This window comes from Eleginops maclovinus, chromosome 23, assembly GCF_036324505.1.
Source record: "Eleginops maclovinus isolate JMC-PN-2008 ecotype Puerto Natales chromosome 23, JC_Emac_rtc_rv5, whole genome shotgun sequence".
Taxonomy (NCBI): domain Eukaryota; kingdom Metazoa; phylum Chordata; class Actinopteri; order Perciformes; family Eleginopidae; genus Eleginops; species Eleginops maclovinus.
This window is the reverse complement of record NC_086371.1, coordinates 27347970-27373158: the sequence shown is the minus strand read 5'-3', so window position 1 is coordinate 27373158 and position 25189 is coordinate 27347970. Positions and strand designations below refer to the sequence as shown.

The 25189-nt window shown below is 43.6% G+C and overlaps 13 non-coding genes and 1 pseudogene across 13 annotated transcripts; 1 reads left to right on the top strand and 13 right to left on the bottom strand.

The window, feature by feature from the left end:
* Positions 1–22826, top strand: LOC134859567 (basic proline-rich protein-like; annotated as a pseudogene).
* trnam-cau (transfer RNA methionine (anticodon CAU)) lies at positions 1811–1882 on the bottom strand. Its single transcript has one exon. It is a non-coding gene; the product is annotated as a tRNA-Met (tRNA).
* Positions 2247–2318, bottom strand: trnaq-cug (transfer RNA glutamine (anticodon CUG)). Its single transcript has one exon. It is a non-coding gene; the product is annotated as a tRNA-Gln (tRNA).
* Positions 2686–2757, bottom strand: trnae-cuc (transfer RNA glutamic acid (anticodon CUC)). The gene has a single exon. It is a non-coding gene; the product is annotated as a tRNA-Glu (tRNA).
* trnam-cau (transfer RNA methionine (anticodon CAU)) lies at positions 3305–3376 on the bottom strand. Its single transcript has one exon. It is a non-coding gene; the product is annotated as a tRNA-Met (tRNA).
* On the bottom strand, positions 3741–3812 carry trnaq-cug (transfer RNA glutamine (anticodon CUG)). Its single transcript has one exon. It is a non-coding gene; the product is annotated as a tRNA-Gln (tRNA).
* On the bottom strand, positions 4180–4251 carry trnae-cuc (transfer RNA glutamic acid (anticodon CUC)). Its single transcript has one exon. It is a non-coding gene; the product is annotated as a tRNA-Glu (tRNA).
* trnam-cau (transfer RNA methionine (anticodon CAU)) lies at positions 4799–4870 on the bottom strand. Its single transcript has one exon. It is a non-coding gene; the product is annotated as a tRNA-Met (tRNA).
* trnam-cau (transfer RNA methionine (anticodon CAU)) lies at positions 11049–11120 on the bottom strand. Its single transcript has one exon. It is a non-coding gene; the product is annotated as a tRNA-Met (tRNA).
* Positions 11484–11555, bottom strand: trnaq-cug (transfer RNA glutamine (anticodon CUG)). Its single transcript has one exon. It is a non-coding gene; the product is annotated as a tRNA-Gln (tRNA).
* trnae-cuc (transfer RNA glutamic acid (anticodon CUC)) lies at positions 11923–11994 on the bottom strand. The gene has a single exon. It is a non-coding gene; the product is annotated as a tRNA-Glu (tRNA).
* trnam-cau (transfer RNA methionine (anticodon CAU)) lies at positions 12543–12614 on the bottom strand. Its single transcript has one exon. It is a non-coding gene; the product is annotated as a tRNA-Met (tRNA).
* trnaq-cug (transfer RNA glutamine (anticodon CUG)) lies at positions 12979–13050 on the bottom strand. Its single transcript has one exon. It is a non-coding gene; the product is annotated as a tRNA-Gln (tRNA).
* On the bottom strand, positions 13418–13489 carry trnae-cuc (transfer RNA glutamic acid (anticodon CUC)). The gene has a single exon. It is a non-coding gene; the product is annotated as a tRNA-Glu (tRNA).
* Positions 22827–25189: the final 2363 nt, after the last annotated feature.

Sequence of the window (25189 nt, the reverse complement as noted above, 5' to 3'; positions counted from 1 at the left end):
ATGGATGGATACTACCAGCATCAACAACAAAGAGAGCAGAAGAGGTCAGTTTTTAGTACAACTAGGTTGACCATTTGTACTGTACCTTGAAGAGACAAATCCTCAAACTATTTTCCAATGTAAAGAAGATCATAGTGTAGATGACTCTTTAAGAAATATAGCTGCTTTAAAAAAAGAAAGATAACAAATTGGCAAGTTGTTGAGTAGAAACACTTGATTTCAATTAAGCTGTCATTACTCTGTACTGCATTTAGAAAACTAATGGGAAGTGCAAGACGTTGTATTGAAGTTAACCCATTTCTGGAATCAGAACATTAATTAGAGCTGCCACTAATGTGTACTCTGTTGTATTAGTGTGCACACGTGCCTGTGTCGGCATTTGTCTATGGTGATTATTATAATTGGACATTCAGTTAAAAATAACAAAGAGCAACAACGCAGATGTTTTCCAGAGTATAACAACACCCCCTGCTACCCATTTACAACAATCACAGGAGGATTCATGCACACATGCACACTCACAGTCGCATCATTTTGCTAATTAAATGTCCCCATTATCTGTCTCCTGGTTTTTAATTCTGTCTGATTGCAGAATGTCAAAGAAGGAAACACATGGATACAAAAACACATCTGTATGCCTGCAGAAACGCATGGTGAGATACTCACACACACATTGTGTTCGCTCACAAGTTGCACACACACACAATTCAGACACATTTATTTTTTGCTTGAGTGCTTTGTGTAATGAACTCATTGCATAAAGTGCTTGTTGATGTTGAGGGAAATCAGCTGGGACTCTCCCTGTTGTGCAACAGTAAATATGATTGGTCATACGTAGCTGTTCTAATGTGCATCTGCATTATTTTGTGCATGTAGTTTTACAGTTTCAACGCAGTTTTATAAGTTAACACAATGTGTTTCTTAGTGGTGCTTTTCTAAAAGGGATTGGTTTCATGTCTAAGGGCAACATTTAATATCGAGCAGTCCAACTTATTACTGCTATATAGTCTTGCTAAACTCTAACGAGTGAGACATTCTCCATAATTAGGGTGGGAGACTGAGACATGTTCTTTACACAAAATGGAACTGCATGTGATGTTGTTCCCACTATAATGCTCTGATGGTACGAAACTTGGTCGACATATTGCCAATGCTGTAGAATATAGCGGTTTAATTTCTTAGTCAGCAGCCCAGGTGGCATGTTGAATATAATGTATGCTCATTTATGTCTGCAACTATGTTCTTTTCAGATCAGTGAAATTCCATACGCGCATACCTATTTTATGTAAAGATAGGGAGATATTAGATTAAAATAAACTGAACTGTATTGTCATTGCACAGAGCACAAGTACTAAGACAACGCGATGCAGTTAACATCTAACCAGAAGTGCAAAAGAAGATGCAGTAAAGTGCAGAATGATGTCTAGTTTAAACATAAATATATACATTTGACAGATCTAAACAAACTCACCGTTGGTGATGTTTTGGGAAAAAATATGGCCTTCACCTGTGGGAGCTTAGCTCGTTTCAGCTTCCTCAAAGTGCTTACTAAGCTAATTATGGTGTTTAAGGTATGGATGGGGCTGCAATCATGGGAAAAGAGTGTGAAGAACATGGGGCTTACACACAGCCCTGTGGGGTTCCTGTGATTAGGATCAGGGTGGACGATGTCTGCTTACCAACCCTGACTTGTTTTGGTCAATTGGTTAGGAAGTCCCTGACCATTCTTCCCAAGTCGTTGTCAAAGTATGACCTTCTGAACAGGGTTATAATGGACAGAGAGAATATGCATATCCGAAGAACTTCCAACTAGCAGAGGATGGTTTCGATCCATCGACCTCTGGGTTATGGGCCCAGCACGCTTCCGCTGCGCCACTCTGCTGGATGCACTCAACTCGAAGGCTGGCAACATTGTACTGTACTCATTTTTGTCCGTTTCAAGTTTTAAATTCTATTATTCCTTTCAACCTTTACAGAGGCAGCGCATACCAGATCCAACCGTTCTTGTTTTGCAACAGAGTACCTAAAATAATTAAAATACAGTTCCTTTTCCATTTTACTTTTATGACGTCTGAATTGTTGATGATCACCTGTCGACTAAACATGTATCCATCAATTTATTGATTATTACCTTGACTTGACTCAAGGGACTTTATTGTCAAGTCTGCCTCCCTCTCCCATATTTTAACAACTATCCTATCGCAAATGAGATGTCCAAGCTGGCTTTCTGCAGGGTACCCAAAGAAAGGTTCCACCGAGATTTGAACTCGGATCGCTGGATTCAGAGTCCAAAGTGCTAACCATTACACCATGGAACCACCCAAAACCTACCAGCTTTATACAACATATGGGATCTTTACACAATTCCACAATATGGGGGCCTACACATTTTCTGTTGCTGTAGGAAAAACTAAGGATGTCAAGAGAACCGATACTTGACTAACAAGTCCATGTCAACATTCTGAATAAGTACATTTCCTAATTTTGCACAATACTGTTGGTAACGTAACTACCGTATGTCACGGAGCACTTGAGACCAATGGCATCTGTATGGTTGTGATAGATGTTTTGATGGGGCTTGCTGCATTTGATTTGACATGAGTGTTTTGTTTGAATAAAGAAAGCCTCTCTTTCCATACAATGTACAGCCTTTTAATCAAACAGCCCTGATATTAGCAAAGAGTGTTCCCTGACCGGGAATCGAACCCGGGCCGCGGCGGTGAGAGCGCCGAATCCTAGCCACTAGACCACCAGGGAGTGCTGTTCCTGTATGTGAAGCTTGTGACATTGAATGCATGGAATGTATGGCAGATGGCAGACGGCAGCTGGAGAGTAGTGAAAAATTAGCTGCTTAGTTAACTACCTCTTAACAGTAATGTTAGGTAGTGTGTAGGTTAAGGGCAGAGTGAGCCAGTCGCCATTTCTCCCCACGTTTGTGTCAACCGACCACATTAATCACAACCACCCGTTGGTGATGTTTTGGGAAAAAATATGGCCTTCACCTGTGGGAGCCTAGCTCATTTCAGCTTCCTCAAAGTGCTTACTAAGCTAATTATGGTGTTGAAGGTATGGATGGGGCTGCAATCATGGAAAAGAGTGTGAAGAACATGGGGCTTACACACAGCCCTGTGGGGTTCCTGTGTTTAGGATCAGGGTGGACGATGTCTGCTTACCAACCCTGACTTGTTTTGGTCAATTGGTTAGGAAGTCCCTGACCATTCTTCCCAAGTCGTTGTCAAAGTATGACCTTCTGAACAGGGTTATAATGGACAGAGAGAATATGCATATCCGAAGAACTTCCAACTAGCAGAGGATGGTTTCGATCCATCGACCTCTGGGTTATGGGCCCAGCACGCTTCCGCTGCGCCACTCTGCTGGATGCACTCAACTCCAAGGCTGGCAACATTGTACTGTACTCATTTTTGTCCGTTTCAAGTTTTAAATTCTATTATTCCTTTCAACCTTTACAGAGGCAGCGCATACCAGATCCAACCGTTCTTGTTTTGCAACAGAGTACCTAAAATAATTAAAATACAGTTCCTTTTCCATTTTACTTTTATGACGTCTGAATTGTTGATGATCACCTGTCGACTAAACATGTATCCATCAATTTATTGATTATTACCTTGACTTGACTCAAGGGACTTTATTGTCAAGTCTGCCTCCCTCTCCCATATTTTAACAACTATCCTATCGCAAATGAGATGTCCAAGCTGGCTTTCTGCAGGGTACCCAAAGAAAGGTTCCACCGAGATTTGAACTCGGATCGCTGGATTCAGAGTCCAAAGTGCTAACCATTACACCATGGAACCACCCAAAACCTACCAGCTTTATACAACATATGGGATCTTTACACAATTCCACAATATGGGGGCCTACACATTTTCTGTTGCTGTAGGAAAAACTAAGGATGTCAAGAGAACCGATACTTGACTAACAAGTCCATGTCAACATTCTGAATAAGTACATTTCCTAATTTTGCACAATACTGTTGGTAACGTAACTACCGTATGTCACGGAGCACTTGAGACCAATGGCATCTGTATGGTTGTGATAGATGTTTTGATGGGGCTTGCTGCATTTGATTTGACATGAGTGTTTTGTTTGAATAAAGAAAGCCTCTCTTTCCATACAATGTACAGCCTTTTAATCAAACAGCCCTGATATTAGCAAAGAGTGTTCCCTGACCGGGAATCGAACCCGGGCCGCGGCGGTGAGAGCGCCGAATCCTAGCCACTAGACCACCAGGGAGTGCTGTTCCTGTATGTGAAGCTTGTGACATTGAATGCATGGAATGTATGGCAGATGGCAGACGGCAGCTGGAGAGTAGTGAAAAATTAGCTGCTTAGTTAACTACCTCTTAACAGTAATGTTAGGTAGTGTGTAGGTTAAGGGCCGAGTGAGCCAGTCGCCATTTCTCCCCACGTTTGTGTCAACCGACCACATTAATCACAACCACCCGTTGGTGATGTTTTGGGAAAAAATATGGCCTTCACCTGTGGGAGCCTAGCTCATTTCAGCTTCCTCAAAGTGCTTACTAAGCTAATTATGGTGTTGAAGGTATGGATGGGGCTGCAATCATGGAAAAGAGTGTGAAGAACATGGGGCTTACACACAGCCCTGTGGGGTTCCTGTGTTTAGGATCAGGGTGGACGATGTCTGCTTACCAACCCTGACTTGTTTTGGTCAATGGGTTAGGAAGTCCCTGACCATTCTTCCCAAGTCGTTGTCAAAGTATGACCTTCTGAACAGGGTTATAATGGACAGAGAGAATATGCATATCCGAAGAACTTCCAACTAGCAGAGGATGGTTTCGATCCATCGACCTCTGGGTTATGGGCCCAGCACGCTTCCGCTGCGCCACTCTGCTGGATGCACTCAACTCCAAGGCTGGCAACATTGTACTGTACTCATTTTTGTCCGTTTCAAGTTTTAAATTCTATTATTCCTTTCAACCTTTAGAAAAGCAGCCTTTAAAAGTCAATTCTTTTTTGAAAAACGGTCCCCAAAAATAAAAAATACGCCTTTTCCTTTTCTTTTTTGGTTAAAATTGTTTGTTTTGCCCTTCTGCCATAATTTATTGATATTTTTGTTTTAAAAGGGGCTTTTTCAAGTCCCCCCTTTCCCCTTTTTTAAAAATTCCTACGAAAGACCGGGGTTTTTTGGGGGTCCCGAATTCCCCCAGATTTTGAATCGGTCCGATTAGGTCCCAAAGGGCAAAATTACCCGGGAACCCCCCAAAAAAATACTTTATAAACTTTTCTTACAAATTTTAAATATGGGGGCCTAAATTTCTTTCTAAAAAATGGTTCAAAAAACCATATTACAAACAGCCGAAAATTTGAAAAAATTTTCCTTTTTTTTTGGGGACTAGTTGGTAACTAAAAAATTTGTACAAAAAATTTTTAAAATGGATCTGAATTTGGAAATTTTTATGGGCTTCCAAGCGGGGGGTTTTTTTGTTTAAAAAAGAAAGCCTCTTCCAACTTTGTTTTAAAAAACCCCTGTTTTCGGGGGTTTTCCCGAGGGTCAAACCCCGGGGGGGCGGGGAAGCCCAAAACTCCACTAGCCAAGGGATGTTTTCCCTTTTTTAAACCTTGGAAGGGGAAAGCAGGTTCGTGGCAACCCGCTGGGGGGAAAATTTGAAAAAATTTTATTTTTTATTTTTCCCCTTAAAGTTTTATATTTTTTTAAAAAAGGAGCAACGCTTTTCTCCCCCTTTGTTAAACCGACCCATTAATAAAACCCCCTTTTTTGTTTTAAAAAAAATTGGGCCCTTTAAGGGGACTGTTTTTTCAGTTCCTCAAATGTTTACAACTAATTAGGTTTTTGAATTGGGTCTCAATATAAAAATTAAAAAAGGGGGGTTAAAACCCCCCCTTGGGTCCGGGGGTAAACCCGATTTGACCCCCCCGTTTTTTTTTGGTCAAGGGTTAAATTCCTGCCACCCCAGCTTGCAAATATGCCCCTTTAAATTTAAATGGCAAAAATTCTTGGGGAAAAAACCCCAAAATAGAAGGGATTTTCACCAGCCGGGGAAAACCCCAGCCCCTTCCCCTTTTGGCCACTGGGGGGGGTGGTACTAACTCCAAGTCTGGAAAACGAGATCTTTTTTGGGTTTTTAATTTTTTTAAATTTTTTTTTTTAAATTTTTGAAAAGAAAGCCTCCTTTCCAAACTTCTTTTTTAAACAAGCCAAAAAATTTAAAAAAAATTTTTCCTTTAAAATTTTAACGCGCTGAAGGGAAATTCCCTGCACTAAACAAAATCTTTTTTTGATTTTCCCTTAAATTGAAAAGGGCATTGAAGGGCCTTATAAAATTTTTTATAAAACTACCTTTACAAAAAATAGATGTAAGCGGCCCTTTTCCCATCCCAAAAAGGCCCACCAATTTAAACCATCGGGGTTTTGGAAAATTCCTTCCCCTTTGGAAACACCCCCACCGCTTTTAAAAATTTTGGGCTTTCCAAAAATTTCCCCTGGGGGTAAATGTTCTTTTTTGGGGGAAGAAAAAACTAGGGTCAAGCCCGATTTTTGATAAACCCGTACATTCGAAAAAATTTTCCTTTTTGCCAATTGTTGGAACTAACTCCGTTGTAAAAGGAGCCACCCAAACCCACAAAAACCCCCCCCCCCCAAACAAAAAAACCCCCCCCCCCCCCCCCCCCCAAAAAAACCCCCCCCCAAACTTTCCCCCCCCCTCCCCCCCCCCCCAACCCCCCCCCCCCGGGGCCCAAAACCCCCCCCCCCCAAAAAACCCCAAAAAAAACCCCCCAAACCCCCCCCCCCCCCCCCCAAAAACCCAAAAAAACCCACCCCCCCAAAACCCCCCCCCCCCCCCCCCCCCCCCCCAAAAAAACCCCCCCCCCCCCCCGCCCCACCCCCCCCCCCCCCCAAAAAAACCAAACAAAAAAAACGGGCCCCCCCCCCCCCCCCAACCCCACCCCCACCCCCCCCCCCCCCCCCCCCCACCCCCCCCCCCCCCCCCCCCCCCCCCCCCCCAAAAAAAAAACCCCCCCCAAAAACCCCAAAAAAACCCCCCCCCCACCCCCCCCCCCCCCCCCCCCCCCCCCCCCCCCAACCCCCCCCCAAACTCCCCCCCCAAAAAATTTTTCCCCCCAAAAACCCACCCCCCCCCCCTTTTTTCCCCCCCCCCCCCCAAAAAAAACACCCCCCCCCCCCCCCCCCCAAAACCCCCCCAAAACCCCCGCCCCCCCCCAAACCCCCCCCCCCCGCCCCCCCCCCCCCAAAAACCCCCTAAGCCCCCCAAACCCCCACCCCCCCCCCCCCCCAACCCCCCCTCCCCAAAAAACCCCCAACCCCCCCCCCACCCCCCCAAAAACCCCCCCCAAAAAAAAACCCCCCCCCCAATTCCCCCCCAAACCCCCCCCCCCCCCCCCCCCAAAAACCCCACCACCCCCCCCCCCCCCCCCCCCCAAAAACCCCCCCCCCCCCCCAAAAAAAAAACCCCCCCCACCCCCCCAAAAAACCCCAAAAAGGGGGGCCCCAACCCCCCCCCCACCCCCCCGGGGACCCCCCCCCCCCCCCAAAAAAAACCCCCTTTAAAAAAACCAAACCCCCTAAAAAACCCCCCCCAAACCCCCCCCCCCCCCCCCCCAACCCCCCCCCCCAAAAAAACCCCCCACCCCCCCAAAAAATTTTTAAAAAAATTTTTTAAAAAACCCCCCCCCCCCCCCCCCCCAATCCCACCCCCCCCCCCACCCTTTTTCAAAAATCCCCCCCCCCCCCCCCCCCCCAAAATCCCAACAAAACCCCAAAAACCCCTCAAACACCACCCCCCCCCCCCCCCCCCCCCCCCCCCCCCACCCCCCCCCCAACCCAAAAAACATTTTTTTTTTCCCCCCCCCAAAAACCCCCCCACCCCCCCCCCCCCCCCCCCCCAAAAAAAAAAAAAAAACCCCCCCCCCCCCAACCCTTTTTTAAAACCCTTCCAAACAACCACAAAAACCCCCCCCCCCCAAAAATTTTTTTTCCCCCCCCCCCCCCCCCAAAACCCCCCAAAAATTTCCCCCCCCCAAAAACCCCCCCCCCCCCAAAACCCCCCAAAAAACCCCCCCTTCCCCCCCCCCCCAAAACCCCCCCCCCAACCCCCCTTCCACACACCCCCCCCCCCAAAACCAAAAAAACCCCCCCCCCCCCAAACCCCCAAAGCCCCCCCCTAAACCACCCCCCCACAACCCACAAAAACCCCCCCCCCCCCCCCCCCGGGGGAAAAAACCCCCCAACCCCTTTTTTCCCCTTTTAAAAAACCCCCCCCCCCCCCCCAACCCCCCCCCCCCCCCCCCCCCCCCCCCCCCAAAACCCAAACCCCCCCAAAACAAAACCCCCCACCCCCCAAAAACCCCTTTTTTTAAAAACCCCCCCCCCCGCCCCTCCCCCCCCCCAAAAACCCCCCCCCCCCCCCAAAAAAACCCCCCCCCCACCCCCCCCCCCCCCTCCCCCCCCCAAACAAAGGGGGAAAAACCCCCCCCAAAAAAAAAAAATTTCCCCCCCCCCCCCCCCCCCCAAAACCCCCAAACCCCCCCCCCCCCAAAAAAACCCCCTTTCTGAACGGGGTTAAAATGACAGAGAGAATAGCTATCCGAAGAACTTCCAACTAGAAAGGATGTTTCGATCCATCGCCCTTTTGGGGTTTGGGGCCCAGCACGCTTCCGCTGCGCCACCCGCTGGATGCACTACCCCAAAGGGCTGGAAATTGTACTGTACTCATTTTGTCCGTTCAATTTTTTAAAATCTATTATCCTTTCAACCTTAGAAAAACCCGGGCTCCCAAACCAACCGTTCTTTTTTGCAACAGAACCTAAAAAAAAAAAATACTTCCTTTTCCATTTTATTTTTGACTCGAATTTTGATGACCCCTGTCGACTAAATGTATCCATAAATTTTTTTGATTATTACCTTGCTTGTCAAGGGATTTATTTCAATCTGCCTCCCCTCCCATTTTTTTAAAAACTATCCTATCGCAAAAAATGTCCAAAGGGGGCTTTCTGCGGGGGCCCAAAAGAAAGGTTTAAACCGGGAATGCTGGATGGGGGGTTTCAAGTAAAATTCAACCAAAAACCAAACCCCCCAAAAACCTAACTTTTTAAATTTTTGGGGGTTTTTTACAAAATTCCCTGGGGGGCCTAAATTTGGGGCGTAGGAAAAACAAAATTAAAAAACCGATATTATCCAATTTTGAAAACATTCTGAAAAATACTTTCCTTTTTTTACAATACTTTTGGGTGTAATAGTATGTCGGGGCATTTGAGCCCAATGGTTTGTTGTTTAAAAAAGTTTTATCGGGCCATTTTTTACAATTTTTTTTGTAAAAAAACCCCCCATCAAGCCCCTTTAACCCACCTTAATTAGCAAAGGGGGTTTTTCCCGGGGATAAAACCCGGGGCCGGGGTGGAGACCCCAAATCCAGCCACGGAAAGGGGAGGGGTTCCTTATTAAGTTTTACTTAAATATGAATTATGGAGTAAGGGCAGCGGAAGGTATAAAATATTTGTTAACCCCCTTTTTAAACAAATTTGGTTTTGGGATTGGCCATACGGGGCTTTTCCCCCTTTTGGGCCCCCCAATTTCCCCCCCCCAATTGGTGTGTTTTGGGAAAAAATTGGAAAATGTGGGACTTGCTTTCACCCCCAAAGGGTTTTTCTTTTGGGTTTAAGGAAAATGGGGGGTCAACTAAAAAGATGGTAAAAAAAAGGGGTTTTTCCAATGTTTTCCCTTGGGGTATGGACAGTTGCTTACCACCCACTTTTTTGGCAAGGGGTTGGAATCCCTTTTTCCCCAAAGCGTTCTTTCCCCTTCGAACATTAAAAGGCGGAAAAATTTCCGAAAAATTTCCCTACAAATTTTAATCAATTTTAGGGGGACAGCTTCCGTCCCACTTTCCCGGGTGCCCCAACCCCAAAAATAAATTTCTTACCATTTTTTTTTTCAATTTTTAAAATTTTATTACCTTTCCCTTTAGAAAAACCGGGTACCAAAACTTTTTTTTCCCCCCTCCAAATTTTAAAAACTTCCTTTTTCCTTTTAATTTTAAGCGCTTTTTGAGTACCCAAAAAAGTTCCACAAATTGATTATTTTTGATTGATCAAGGACTTTATTTCAATTGCCCCCCCCCTTTTTTAAAAATACCCTACCAAAAAATGGGGGCCAACGGTTTTTGCAGGGCCCCAAAAAGGGTTTCCAGAGAGAACTGGACCTAACAAGCCCAAAAGTCAACCCCCCGGGAACCCACCCAAAACAAATTTTTTTAACAAATTTGGTTTTTTTACAAAATTCCAAAATTGGGGGGCCAACCATTTTTGTTGGTGGAAAAAAAAGGTGTAAAAGAAAACCGATTTGTAAAAATAGCCCCTTCAAAGTACTTTTCCCAAAATTTTGAAACAAATGTTTTTAACCGTAATCCGACACGGGCCGGGGGAACTGGTCTGTAGGTTTTGATGTGTTTTGAGGGGCTTGTGCATTTTTTTGCATGATGTTTTTTTTGATAAAAAAACCCTTTTTTATAAATACCCCTTTTTTAATCCCCCTATATAGGGGGTTTTCCGAGGGAAATAAAAACCCCCCCCGTGAACGCCAATTACCACAACCCCCCGGGTTTGGGAGTCCCTTTGCTTGTTTTTTAATTTTAAAGGGGGGGAACCATGGGGGTTTAGGAAAAATTGCTGCTTTAGAAAAATTTAAAACAGAAAAAGTGTTTTTAACGGGGCAATCGCTTTCCCCCACTTTTTGTAAAGAAATTACCCCAAACCCTTTTTTTTTGGGGAAAAAAATCCTTTCCCCGGGGACAGGGTTTATTTAAAAAGGTTTATGCAATTTAGGGTTTTAAGGAGGATGGGGTCAATCATAAAAAGGTTGGCAGGGCTTCCCCCCCTTTTGGGGGTTTCCTTTTTAGTAAAAGGGGGACATTTTTCCCTTTCCAATTTACTTTTTTTAAATTTTAGGAATCCCGACCACTTCCCGGAAAAATGAACCTTCTGAACAGGGTTATAATGGACAGAGAGAATATGCATATCCGAAGAACTTCCAACTAGCAGAGGATGGTTTCGATCCATCGACCTCTGGGTTATGGGCCCAGCACGCTTCCGCTGCGCCACTCTGCTGGATGCACTCAACTCCAAGGCTGGCAACATTGTACTGTACTCATTTTTGTCCGTTTCAAGTTTTAAATCTATTATTCCTTTCAACCTTTAGAAAAGCAGCGCATACCAGATCCAACCGTTCTTGTTTTGCAACAGAGTACCTAAAATAATTAAAATACAGTTCCTTTTCCATTTTACTTTTATGACGTCTGAATTGTTGATGATCACCTGTCGACTAAACATGTATCCATCAATTTATTGATTATTACCTTGACTTGACTCAAGGGACTTTATTGTCAAGTCTGCCTCCCTCTCCCATATTTTAACAACTATCCTATCGCAAATGAGATGTCCAAGCTGGCTTTCTGCAGGGTACCCAAAGAAAGGTTCCACCGAGATTTGAACTCGGATCGCTGGATTCAGAGTCCAAAGTGCTAACCATTACACCATGGAACCACCCAAAACCTACCAGCTTTATACAACATTTGGGATCTTTACACAATTCCACAATATGGGGGCCTACACATGTTCTGTTGCTGTAGGAAAAACTAAGGATGTCAAGAGAACCGATACTTGACTAACAAGTCCATGTCAACATTCTGAACAAGTACATTTCCTAATTTTGCACAATACTGTTGGTAACGTAACTACCGTATGTCACGGAGCACTTGAGACCAATGGCATCTGTATGGTTGTGATAGATGTTTTGATGGGGCTTGCTGCATTTGATTTGACATGAGTGTTTTGTTTGAATAAAGAAAGCCTCTCTTTCCATACAATGTACAGCCTTTTAATCAAACAGCCCTGATATTAGCAAAGAGTGTTCCCTGACCGGGAATCGAACCCGGGCCGCGGCGGTGAGAGCGCCGAATCCTAGCCACTAGACCACCAGGGAGTGCTGTTCCTGTATGTGAAGCTTGTGACATTGAATGCATGGAATGTATGGCAGATGGCAGACGGCAGCTGGAGAGTAGTGAAAAATTAGCTGCTTAGTTAACTACCTCTTAACAGTAATGTTAGGTAGTGTGTAGGTTAAGGGCCGAGTGAGCAAGTCGCCATTTCTCCCCACATTTGTGTCAACCGACCACATTAATCACAACCACCCGTTGGTGATGTTTTGGGAAAAAATATGGCCTTCACCTGTGGGAGCTTAGCTCGTTTCAGCTTCCTCAAAGTGCTTACTAAGCTAATTATGGTGTTGAAGGTATGGATGGGGCTGCAATCATGGGAAAAGAGTGTGAAGAACATGGGGCTTACACACAGCCCTGTGGGGTTCCTGTGTTTAGGATCAGGGTGGACGATGTCTGCTTACCAACCCTGACTTGTTTTGGTCAATTGGTTAGGAAGTCCCTGACCATTCTTCCCAAGTCGTTGTCAAAGTATGACCTTCTGAACAGGGTTATAATGGACAGAGAGAATATGCATATCCGAAGAACTTCCAACTAGCAGAGGATGGTTTCGATCCATCGACCTCTGGGTTATGGGCCCAGCACGCTTCCGCTGCGCCACTCTGCTGGATGCACTCAACTCCAAGTCTGGCAACATTGTACTGTACTCATTTTTGTCCGTTTCAAGTTTTTAAATCTATTATTCCTTTCAACCTTTAGAAAAGCAGCGCATACCAGATCCAACCGTTCTTGTTTTGCAACAGAGTACCTAAAATAATTAAAATACAGTTCCTTTTCCATTTTACTTTTATGACGTCTGAATTGTTGATGATCACCTGTCGACTAAACATGTATCCATCAATTTATTGATTATTACCTTGACTTGACTCAAGGGACTTTATTGTCAAGTCTGCCTCCCTCTCCCATATTTTAACAACTATCCTATCGCAAATGAGATGTCCAAGCTGGCTTTCTGCAGGGTACCCAAAGAAAGGTTCCACCGAGATTTGAACTCGGATCGCTGGATTCAGAGTCCAAAGTGCTAACCATTACACCATGGAACCACCCAAAACCTACCAGCTTTATACAACATTTGGGATCTTTACACAATTCCACAATATGGGGGCCTACACATTTTCTGTTGCTGTAGGAAAAACTAAGGATGTCAAGAGAACCGATACTTGACTAACAAGTCCATGTCAACATTCTGAACAAGTACATTTCCTAATTTTGCACAATACTGTTGGTAACGTAACTACCGTATGTCACGGAGCACTTGAGACCAATGGCATCTGTATGGTTGTGATAGATGTTTTGATGGGGCTTGCTGCATTTGATTTGACATGAGTGTTTTGTTTGAATAAAGAAAGCCTCTCTTTCCATACAATGTACAGCCTTTTAATCAAACAGCCCTGATATTAGCAAAGAGTGTTCCCTGACCGGGAATCGAACCCGGGCCGCGGCGGTGAGAGCGCCGAATCCTAGCCACTAGACCACCAGGGAGTGCTGTTCCTGTATGTGAAGCTTGTGACATTGAATGCATGGAATGTATGGCAGATGGCAGACGGCAGCTGGAGAGTAGTGAAAAATTAGCTGCTTAGTTAACTACCTCTTAACAGTAATGTTAGGTAGTGTGTAGGTTAAGGGCCGAGTGAGCAAGTCGCCATTTCTCCCCACATTTGTGTCAACCGACCACATTAATCACAACCACCCGTTGGTGATGTTTTGGGAAAAAATATGGCCTTCACCTGTGGGAGCTTAGCTCGTTTCAGCTTCCTCAAAGTGCTTACTAAGCTAATTATGGTGTTGAAGGTATGGATGGGGCTGCAATCATGGGAAAAGAGTGTGAAGAACACGGGGCTTACACACAGCCCTGTGGGGTTCCTGTGTTTAGGATCAGGGTGGACGATGTCTGCTTACCAACCCTGACTTGCATTAAAAGTGTTTAAATGCCACGGACCAGACGGAAGGACCAAGCGTACAGGGGACAGCTAAAGGACCTTTAAAGTTAGACGATAGGCAAATTATGATAGTAAGGCTTCATCCATTTTATATTTACAGTGGGGCAAAAAAGTATTTAGTCAGCCACCAATTGTGCAAGTTCTCCCATTTAAAAAGATGAGAGAGGCCTGTAATTTTCATCATAGGTACACTTCAACTATGAGAGACAGAATGGGGGAAACAATCCAGAAAATCACATTGACTGATTTTTAATGAATTAATTGATAAATTCCTCGGTAAAATAAGTATTTGGTCACCTACAAACAAGCAAGATTTCTGGCTCTCACAGACCTGTAACTTCTTCTTTAAGAGGCTCCTCTGTCCTCCACTCGTTACCTGTATTAATGGCACCTTTTTGAACTCGTTATCAGTATAAAAGACACCTGTCCACAACCTCAAACAGTCATACTCCAAACTCCACTATGGCCAAGACCAAAGAGCTGTCAAAGGAGACCAGAGACAAAATTGTACACCTGCACCAGACTGGGAAAACTGAATCTGCAATAGGTTAGCAGCTTGGTGTGAAGAAATCAACTGTGGGAGCAATTATTAGAAAATGGAAGACATACAAGACCACTGCTAATCTCCCTCGATCTGGGGCTCCACGCAAGATCTCACCCCGTGGGGTCAAAATGATCACAAGAACGGTGAGTAAAAATCCCAGAACCACACGGGGGGACCTAGTGAATGACCTGCAGAGAGCTGGGACCAAAGTAACAGAGGCTACCATCAGTAACACACTACGCCACCAGGGTCTTAAATCCTGCAGTTCCACACGTGTCCCCATGCTTAAGCCAGTACATGTCCAGGCCCGTCTGAAGTTTGCTAGAGGGCATTTGGATGACCCAGAAGAGGATTGGGAGAATGTCATATGGTCAGATGAAACCAAAATAGAACTTTTTGGTAAAAACTCAACTCGTCGTGTTTGGAGGAGAAAGAATGCAGAGTTGCATCCAAAGAACACCATACCTACTGTGAAGCATGGGGGTGGAAACATCATGCTTTGGGTCTGCTTTTCTGCAAAGGGACCAGGACGACTGATCCGTGTAAAGGAAAGAATGAATGGGGCCATGTATCGTGAGATTTTGAGTGAAAACCTCCTTCCATCAGCAAGGGCACTGAAGATGAAGCATGGCTGGGTCTTTCAGCATGACAATGATCCCAAACACACCGCCAGGGCAACGAAGGAGTGGCTTCGTAAGAAGCATTTCAAGGTCCTGGAGTGGCCTAGCCAGTCTCCAGATCTCAACCCCATAGAAAATCTTTGGAGGGAGTTGAAAGTCCGTGTTGCCCAGCGACAGCCCCAAAACATCACTGCTTTAGAGGAGATCTGCATGGAGGAATGGGCCAAAATACCAGCAACAGTGTGTGGAAACCTTGTGAAGACTTACAGAAAACGTTTGACCTCTGTCATTGCCAACAAAGGGTATATAACAAAGTATTGAGATGAACTTTTGTTATTGACCAAATACTTATTTTCCACAATCATTTGAAAATAAATTCTTTACAAATCCTACAATGTGATTTCCTGGATTTTTTTTCTCATTCTGTCTCTCATAGTTGAGGTATACCTATGATAAAAATTACAGGCCTCTCTCATCTTTTTAAATGGGAGAACTTGCACAATTGGTGGCTGACTAAATACTTTTTTGCCCCACTGTACATATAAATCTGATTTTCTTCTTTGTTCCTCAACGCTGAAATTCAACAGCAAGAGTATAGTTCAGACTAAGTAAATAAACTTACATATTTAGTACAAATAAGTATGCATACTGTACATATATATATATATATATATATATATATTTTTTTTTTTTTAAAGTAAAGTTAAAAACAAACAATAGATAAATACACCATGGTAAAATAAAAAAACTAAAAAAAAAAACTAGTAGGAGTGTATTTCAAAAGTTACCATATAAAAATAAGCAAATAGCTGGGAATGTTTACAGATTGTAAATGCATTTAAATAAAAACATACATCTATAACAAAAAATCAACAGAGTTTATCAAAATATCATATAAGATTTATTAATATAGTTTGTGGGTCTATCACATTATTTCCAGAGGGCGTCAAAACAACCTATTTAACAAGTTTTGAGTCAAAAGAAAACTAAATAACTTTTAAGGGGATTAATGTTAAGGTTATTAAAATAAAATAAATTATACATTACGCTCTACCCAATTTCTGAGACATATACATATTAGTTCAAAAAATATGGTGTCATCCAGGATGAATATTTATTCTGGGCCAATAATGTACTACAGTTAGGATCTTATGTGTATTCAATCTAATACTATACTTTTGAATATAAGTACATTGATAATAATTACTTATCATTACGAATTGGACGCTTAAGAGCTACACACAAGACAATCTGGCAGGGCCCCACTGAGAGCGAACTAGTGTATGCTGTGTTAAAGGGGAAGTGAGTTGAAGGTGTGGGGAAATTGGATGTTCCGGGAGGATAGCGGGACCTGAAATGACAGGAAAAGAACATGCATGACAACGTGAATTTAAATTGTGACGAATTAATACATAAACATATAACAGTATATTTGGTAAACATCCATTTGATTTTGTGTATCGTATTTGGTATCCTATTATTTACTTTGGTGTTCCTGGTCAGATATGATCGGTCCTATTTGAAATGCTTTTACACCCTTCTCTTGCGTTTCGGGTCAAATGTGCCCGAGTGACTTTGTTTTTTATCATAAATATTGTGTTTTTCATCCAATTGCTTAAAGACCTTATGTATTCCTCCACACTAGGCCTCTGAACATACAATTGATGATCCCTTCTTGCAGTGAATTTATTCAACAGTGACACACCTATGATGTTTTCGGTCAGAATTGACCGCCATAGGAAATGAATGGGTACGAATATATTAAGTTCATCCTGCAGATGGAAAAAATCTCAACACACACACACACACACACTCTGTGCCCCTCGACTAAGCAAAACCTCTCACTTTCTCTAAATACCCTTCTCTTACTGTCTGTCATGCAGTTATGTTTGTTCCTTGTACACAATGAGTAGGCGGCCAATTAGGCGATTTTCTGTCAGAGAGGCTCTGGACAAATGCTTTGAACCAGATGAAGAGGAGATTGAACCAGAGATAGAGGAAGAACACACACACACACACACACACACACACAAAACACACACACACACACACACACACACACACACACACACACACACACACACACACACACACACACACACACACACACACACACACACACACACACACACATATGAATGTTGAAGTTAATGGGCCCACCGGTGGGTCTGGACCATATACTGTAGTTGAAACAACATAATGAAACACTGGCTTGCTTATATCAAATCAATACATCCCAGACATAACTATCTCCAGTAAACACAGACTACATGGCAAGCATTTCTATAATATATAGTAATGTACAGTAAACACTATCTTTGAACTTACCGCAAAATTATAACATGAAATTCACCCATGGTGTCATTCTGTCTGCCACCACTTGATTCTACTTGCTTTGACTGTTCAAATGAGATGTCAACCATCAACATTGGATAAGGGGTTCCAGAGATATCACTATGCATAACACACCGTCAATTTTGACCGAAGATAGTATGGGAAGGGGGGTATGAAGCAACGCAAGAGAAGGGTTAACACAAACACCATTAATCATCACCAAATTGTATTTAACACCCTTTCAAAAAGTTACCAATGTATCAGACTACTGGTATACATGAATAACTGTGTTAAATATCCATATAATAGACACTGAACATGTATTTTTTGTGTTTTTGTGATGTAATTAACATCTATTGTAAACAAATAAGAGAATCAAAACAGAGACCAAATTCAAAGAACATTACATCATCAACAAGAATATGTGTGTACGTGTGTGTGTCTGCCATATGTGGCTCACATGGGGGGATGGGCAAATGAGATGGGAAAAATCACATCCCGCACTGTGCATCCCACAGAAATTGTGTAGCCTCTTTGTTTGACCGATATACTCCTGCTAGAATCAACAGAACTATGTAGGCTTAGAGGTCTACATGCTCCAAAGATTGACGTGACCCCAAAAACAAGCCTCCCCTCCAGGTTTGTGATCTCCAGTATCATTTTCTGAATGGACTGCTGTAAAAAGAAGTGGAAGCTGGACTTGATGTCATCTACATGTGATGTTGCATAACGTGTTTGCCCTGGCGTCAACCTAACAATATTTTCCACCCTTGTTCTTCCTACTCTGTCCTGGGAAGACGAATTCCAGAGCAAGTGGCCATTCTTGGACTGTAATGTCACCTCAAGTGCCTCTTCCTCGCCATCTGTTGACTGGTCAGTCTCAAAAGAGTCTGGATCAAATGAGTATTGATATAGTCTTGCATCTCTGAGACATCTTCCTCTATTTCAGGTTCCAATTCAATCCCTTCTTCATCTGGCTAAAGATTGGTCAAGAACTTCTCTGACAGATAACAGCCTAATCGTTCCCCTAGCAATTTTATATGATCAAATGTCTGCTGTGGAGGATATCATAAATGGATATCCATTTGAATGAGCAGAGACCGGAGGTGACGGAGAGGATTGGAGGTGGGGCTTATGGAAAACACAAGTGCACATACTCTATTGGCACAGAACTTCGAAGATCCAGGTATTTTTATACTGGAGTTAGGTCAGCTGACTTCATGCGCCACTCAGCAACTTTTATAGGAATGAACAGGGCCATGCATCCAGCACTTTATGCATTACTCTTTATACATTCATGCCATGATGTTGACACAGGTTTTATAGAGCTAAGAATTATCAAGCATTTGCTCTAACATTACCCTTAAATAAGATAAAGAAATGCACATTTGGTTGATTGATTTTATGTCAACTGTGTTTCTGTTTTTTATAAGAACAATGGTTATAAGTTATACTTAAAATACATAAATAATAGAAGCACATTGTGTTTCAAGAGAAACTGACGTCCAAGTGCAATGGAGGTAAGTAGCCCTTACATAACAAGATCTGAGTACTTGTTCCACCTCTGGAGATACTGCATAGTTACAATGTTTACTTTTTACATTTTAATCCGAACGTTAGCAAAGCATCCTTTAGCACATGTTAGCGTGTAGCACTGAGGTTAGCGTATTGCTTGCAATGAGGGAATACAGTTAGCTTAGATTGAGTAGGTAAAGCAGTCAAGCGGATAACTGCACTGCATGATTTGTGTTGCTTCAAAATATAATATTGCTGTATAAGCAAAGTCCAGAAAAGTTTTGGAAAGTCTTTATATCATTTGTGCACTGCTTGAGAAATACTGAAAACTATACTATGCATAACCTATATTTCAATTAGATTTTATTTACAAAGTAAATGCATACAGCTTATATTATTCCTGCCTAGCCGGTCCCCTTTGTTTGCATTTCTTCTCTATGACCAGAGACACATCACACACATACGCCATGGCGTTGTACAGCGAGCATCCCTCAATCTGATTACATAAAACAAAACAAGACCTGCAAATGACCTAACTCATTTGTATTACTTAATCATACCTGTAGATTAATCTCAAAGCTACCTGGCTATACCATAAATGTTTTATTATTAACACATTTGTTGGCACCTTTACCTGGCTTTAAGGGCTTTTGGATGTTCAATTCTGATCTCGAAGCAATCGATGTGAGATGAGGAAAGTTGGCCTTCAACCCTACTGGTGATATGGTTTGGGTGTTGCTCTCCCTGAAGAAAGTGATCTTTGCATACAAAAGATTCAGTCAACATTGGAACATGTGGCGGATGGGGGGTTGTCATTGGTGTAGTATTTGGCTCAGCAAAGCAATCAATGGATTTTAGCGTAGATGTAGCAAAGTAAGAGCTGGTCCAGGGTAGAAATCCTAAAAAAGCTGATTCGATGAACTGAACTAAGTATTGATGAAGACAGTCAAAAACTGGCCAGCTGAGCCCAGTCATGGCCCTGCATATGCTGTCTTTGCTTTTAACAACATGAACAGAGAAACACTCCTTAGTCCAGTTCTCTTCTTGCCTCTTCTCTTTCTCTCCTGCATAGACAGCCTCTATGGCAATGGCAACCTGCTGCAAATGTAATACTAGCATGTCACTCAGTTCCTCATCTTCAGAGGGCGGAGGAAGTGAATTATCAGTGAAAGGGGCTTCAGGAGAAGCTGTATCAAAATCTTCGGAGAGACTCAGGAGAGGCAATGAAACCAATCACTCAAGTTTTCCGATTTCCAGCAAGCACTTGTATGCCTTTCTCATCTTTCAGTTTGAAGAAAGACTTTTGTGCCTTCAGCAGGATTTGTTCTACACGCTCTTTGTTCGATCTCCTCATGGGTGCTTTGTACCCTTTCCTTAGTGGCTTCAGGTTGTTGAGGCCATTGAAGGCAGCATGGATGGTTCTCAGGAGCTCAACAGTCTCATTACATCCACTGAACTGTGGCAGATGGAGCTGTGTGTTGCAATACTCTAAAGCAGGGGTGTCCAAACTAGGTAAAGATTTGTCTGATTAAAAAATCCTGACTCATGCCAAAACAATACTATTCTACCTCCATTGTGAGGAATACAGGAAGAAGATGTACTCTTTGGTGCCATATGGCTGCCTCTGTGGTCGAGTCATGAGGCTCACCCTCATCACTTGAGTTTTCCTGATCTTGAGATGATTACATTTTTTCTGAAGAGAAAATGTGAGGGAAAGGAAAGACAAATAGAGAATGCATTTTCTGATGAAAATGCGTGTGAATGCTCTAAGCTGTGCAAAAAGTTGAATATTTTGGACTGGACCGTTGGTGAAAGTAGGGAAGATTGTGCAATATTATTTAATAAATCGTTAAGCTAGCTAATTAGAATACGTTTCATGGGTGTATAATAAGAACTGTATAGAGCGTTGGAGACGGGGCTTCGTTCATTCTTATGAGAGCTGCTCATTTGCCCATGAAGATGAAATGGCCACAAATTATGGTCGTGCCTGGCTGTCAGAGCAGAAGAACCCATATGTGGGCTCATATAGCTGAGTCGAGTTTCCTCTTAAGCCCCTCCACCGATCTCCCACTCTCGGCTCAGAACAAATAAATCTGGATTCCGCTTTTAGTGCATTTTTCTAACTTTAAGGACCTAATGTTTTTAATAAGGGCTATAAAAGGGTTCATACTGGGTAGTTTATTTAGTTTTTTAAAAGTGATCCACCAATTTACAGACGTCTCTTTCCCAATGCAAGTCAATGGGAAAAAATATTTCTGCCTTCAGTACCTACCCTTTCTTGCACTTTTGTTATTCATCCATCACAGATAAACATCAATCTAAAACCAAACACTGGTTAACCCATATCCATAAACCCAGTAAATACCACACTGAGATCAAATACTAAAATCAACTTCTAAGAGAGTAGTATTTCATAAATAACTACCTGAGGTCGACTTACATTAGGTGCACATTCTGCTTGAAAAGTACATTTTCCACAATATATCAACCTTGACACAGCCTACTGTAAATTTTAAGATATATTGAAACTAAAAAAATATGCATTAAGACTCAGTTCCTGCAGAAAATGACAATAATTATTATATAAACAAGGTAATCTTTTTGTTTCATCATATCAAGGGAAAACTACAACATTTGTGAAATCACTGATCCATGATCAGTTATCCATAATACGTTACAGTACTTTTTTCTGCCAAGGCCAATAATCGTAAGTCATTTCTTCAGCTGGGGCAATATTTCTCAGGGCCAATAAGCAATGTTAGGCTTGTTGTTGTTTCCTACTTAATTAAGGCAATACACTACAGGTGATTAAGGTAACTCTTCTCCAGTTAATTACTTACATTAAGACAATTGTTTTTTGTATTACAAGTTTTCTGAAATAGCATGTTTAAATAATCAAATTAGCCATTGTATAAATAATTATGTGCATATTTTTGACCAAGGCCAAAAGGGTGGGTGGAGGGGGTCCGGAGGTGGGATTCGGGCAGGCGGCCCGGGGGCAAGACAGAGGACAAGGAGGGTGCCTCGGGCGGGTGGCCCACGGGCAAGGCAGAGCATGGAAAGGGCTTGTGGCAAGGGAAACCCGGAATCAAGGGCGTAGACCATGGCGACGGAACTCTGGAGGACGACCTGGAGGACAGTGGAATAGCTCCGGAGGGCGGCGAGACAGTTCCGGAGGACGGCCTGGAAGGTGGCAAGACTGCTCCGGTGGACGGTGAGACAGCTGTGGAGGACGGCCTGGAAGGCGATGAGACAGCTCCGGAGGAAGGCGAGACAGCGCCGGAGGACGGCCTGGAGGACGGCCTGGAGGACGGCCTGGAGGACGGCCTGGAGGACGGCCTGGAGGACGGCCTGGAGGACGGCGAAACAGCTCTGGAGGACGGGGGGAAGACAAGAGAGCTGGAGGCTGGCGAGGCCGCTCCGGAGGAAAGTAAGGAGCACCTGGAGCAGGAGGCGGCAGGGCCACCGAGGAGACAGGAGCACTAGTCGGCGGGGCCCCCGACTGGACAGGGACATGGATTGGTGGGACCACCAACGGAACAGGTGTCGGAGGGACCACCGACTTGACGGGTTGAGGAGTTGGCGGGACCCCCGGCGGAACATGTGAAGGCGGGACCCCCAACGGAGCAGGAACAGGCGAGACTGGAGGCGACTGGACCGGAGAGGCCGGAGACAACAGCACAGGCGGGGACAGGCAAGGCTGGAGTCGAAAGAAAAAGGCGAGGCTGGTGTCGGCCGGGCCGCTGACAGGACCGCAGGGGCTGGAGTCGGCCGGGCCGCCGACAGGACAGCAGGGGCTGGAGTCGGCCGGGCCGCCGACAGGACAGCAGGGGCTGGAGTCGGCTCCTAGGGCCAAAACTTGCTAGGTTGCTAGGGCCAAAACTTGAGTCGGAAGCGTGGCTGCAGAAGGCTTGGCTGCAGGATGCTTAGCTGTAGAAGGCTTGGCTGCAGGAGGCTTGGAAGCAGGAGCACGGGCTGGTAGCCGGACCCTGCACCCCTTAGCAGACTGCTGTAAGCCCCGTGGACCTCCAAAGGCCAGGCGGGATCCCAAGAAGGGATTGGTGGCTGCAGGATGTCCCTTTGGGCTACATGAAAAAAGTCTCAGCCTTTTTGGCCGCAAGCTTTTTAGCCAAGGCTTGTTGGCCACCTCCAAACAGGCCTCTATTAGGGCAGCCTCCTTGCCCTGTAAGAGGAGGCTCTCCTCCAATCCCCAAAAACGCACTCAAGAGTGTATATCAGATCATACAACTCTTGGTGCGTGGAAAACACTGCTGAGGTCCATTCTGGTTAGGTCGTTCTGTCAGGTTTGGGGAAACAGGACCCAAGTGCAGTAAATCAAGGGGAAGCAGGTAAGGGTCCAAACAAAAAGCGAGCTTTATTCAAAAGCTGTTGATGAAAACACGAAGCAAGGGGAACACAGGACATGAAAAACACTTAGCTTCAGACATGAAGGGCAACAGGAACAGGCAGTTATCTTGGACAAGATCAGGGAAGAAATGACGACGACCGAACAACAGACAAAAGGGAAACAGCGACACAAGGGTAATGACAAGACGGAAACGCAGACAGGAAGTGAAGCTTAACATGAAACAGGAGGGAAAAAATTTCTAAATAAAACACAACACAAAGACATGACAGACACAAAACAAGGATCATGACATGTAGTTGTTAGGGGTGGGAGAAAATGTTGGTATCGATCCGATACCAAGTAGGTTTAAGTTTAGGGGTGACCAATGCATCATAACTTATGAAGTGAATGCATTATCAATATGCAAATTTGGTGGATAATTAGAATTTTCTTAATAATTGGATGATTTTTTGATCCTCCTTCAATTAGTAATCATGATTATGATCATTATAAAACACGCGACACAGATGTAGGCAAATAAAGTTTGGATTTCTCTTTAGGATATGTTTTCAAATGTTTGTTTTCATTTGTGGTGTTGCCACAGTATCTTGTTTTTTTGCTGAAAACATTGCTGCTTGCTGTGTTTTTGTCTTCTGCTGTAAGATAAGACCAAACGGCGCTCCTTTTTCTCTGCCATCATGCAGCCAGCACAGTGCGCTGCTGAGTCACATGACTGCCCACCAGCAACATTCACAGTATAGCGGGGGGGGGGGGGGGGGGGGGGGTGGGATATTTTGGATAACACATCAACCACCAAAATGGGAAAGGGCCTTGTCCACAACAGAAGTTGTTGTCGGTAATTGCTTGAAAAATCCGGATGATATGTCATCTCTATTTTAAAGGACATTTCTGGTGTGTATGCTTACATCATATTCAGCACAGAAGAAAGGGCGTGGTCGACAGTCACTCCAACGGATAGCAGATGGATTGCTCCCACACTGTTGGCGAATGTGGTTTGCCACCTTTTCTTGTGCTGCCGTGCTGTTAACGAGATGGGGCCGATGTCTTCCACCTCTCTGAAAAGGGATTTTTTCAAGAGCCCCATTTTCCATGTTGTGCATACAACCCTGAGCTCACTGAATTTTGCAAAAATGGACACAAACTATTGTTCTATTATTCTGTACTGTATGAATGTAATACCCATTTTATGATCCCTTTATGGTCCCAAATTATTAAAAAGAAATAAACTGGATACCTGTGAAAACCTATGAATGTTGTTGCTTTTTATTTGTATTGGTGTTGGAGTAACAGCTGACTTAGAAGAAATTAAAAGAGCAAAATTAGCAGTTGATAGCAAATCACTGACAAGTTAAAAGAGGTGAAAGCTACAGTGATTTTAGCAAAACCTAGTAAAATTACGTAACATTTACACTGTATATTCTACAGCACAGGAAATAACATTTAAACAACTAAGAACAACAATTAATAGCCTCTATGCAGCGGTGAACCCACCGTATATACAATGAATTATATCATCATTCAATTTATATTTTCATTATCTCGGATACATTATTGATTTCTTTATACGGTATAGTTACAGAGAGACAAACAAACATTTCCATTTAAAGACAAAGGTGCATAAATTGGAGCATTAGACTTAAACACTACATAGTGTGTAGGTCACCTTTTTTTAAATGTATCTCAAACATTTTAAAAATTGGAATCTGATCAAGCACTTTTTCCTAGATTAAAGCAGCATAATGTTGGATTTTAAGGGCCTTCAATAAAAAAATTGTAGCGACAGACCCAGTGATTAATATTTAGTATGTCCATTTGCACAGTCTCCTCAATAGTGCTACCGAACACCCAGCTGTACGGTAG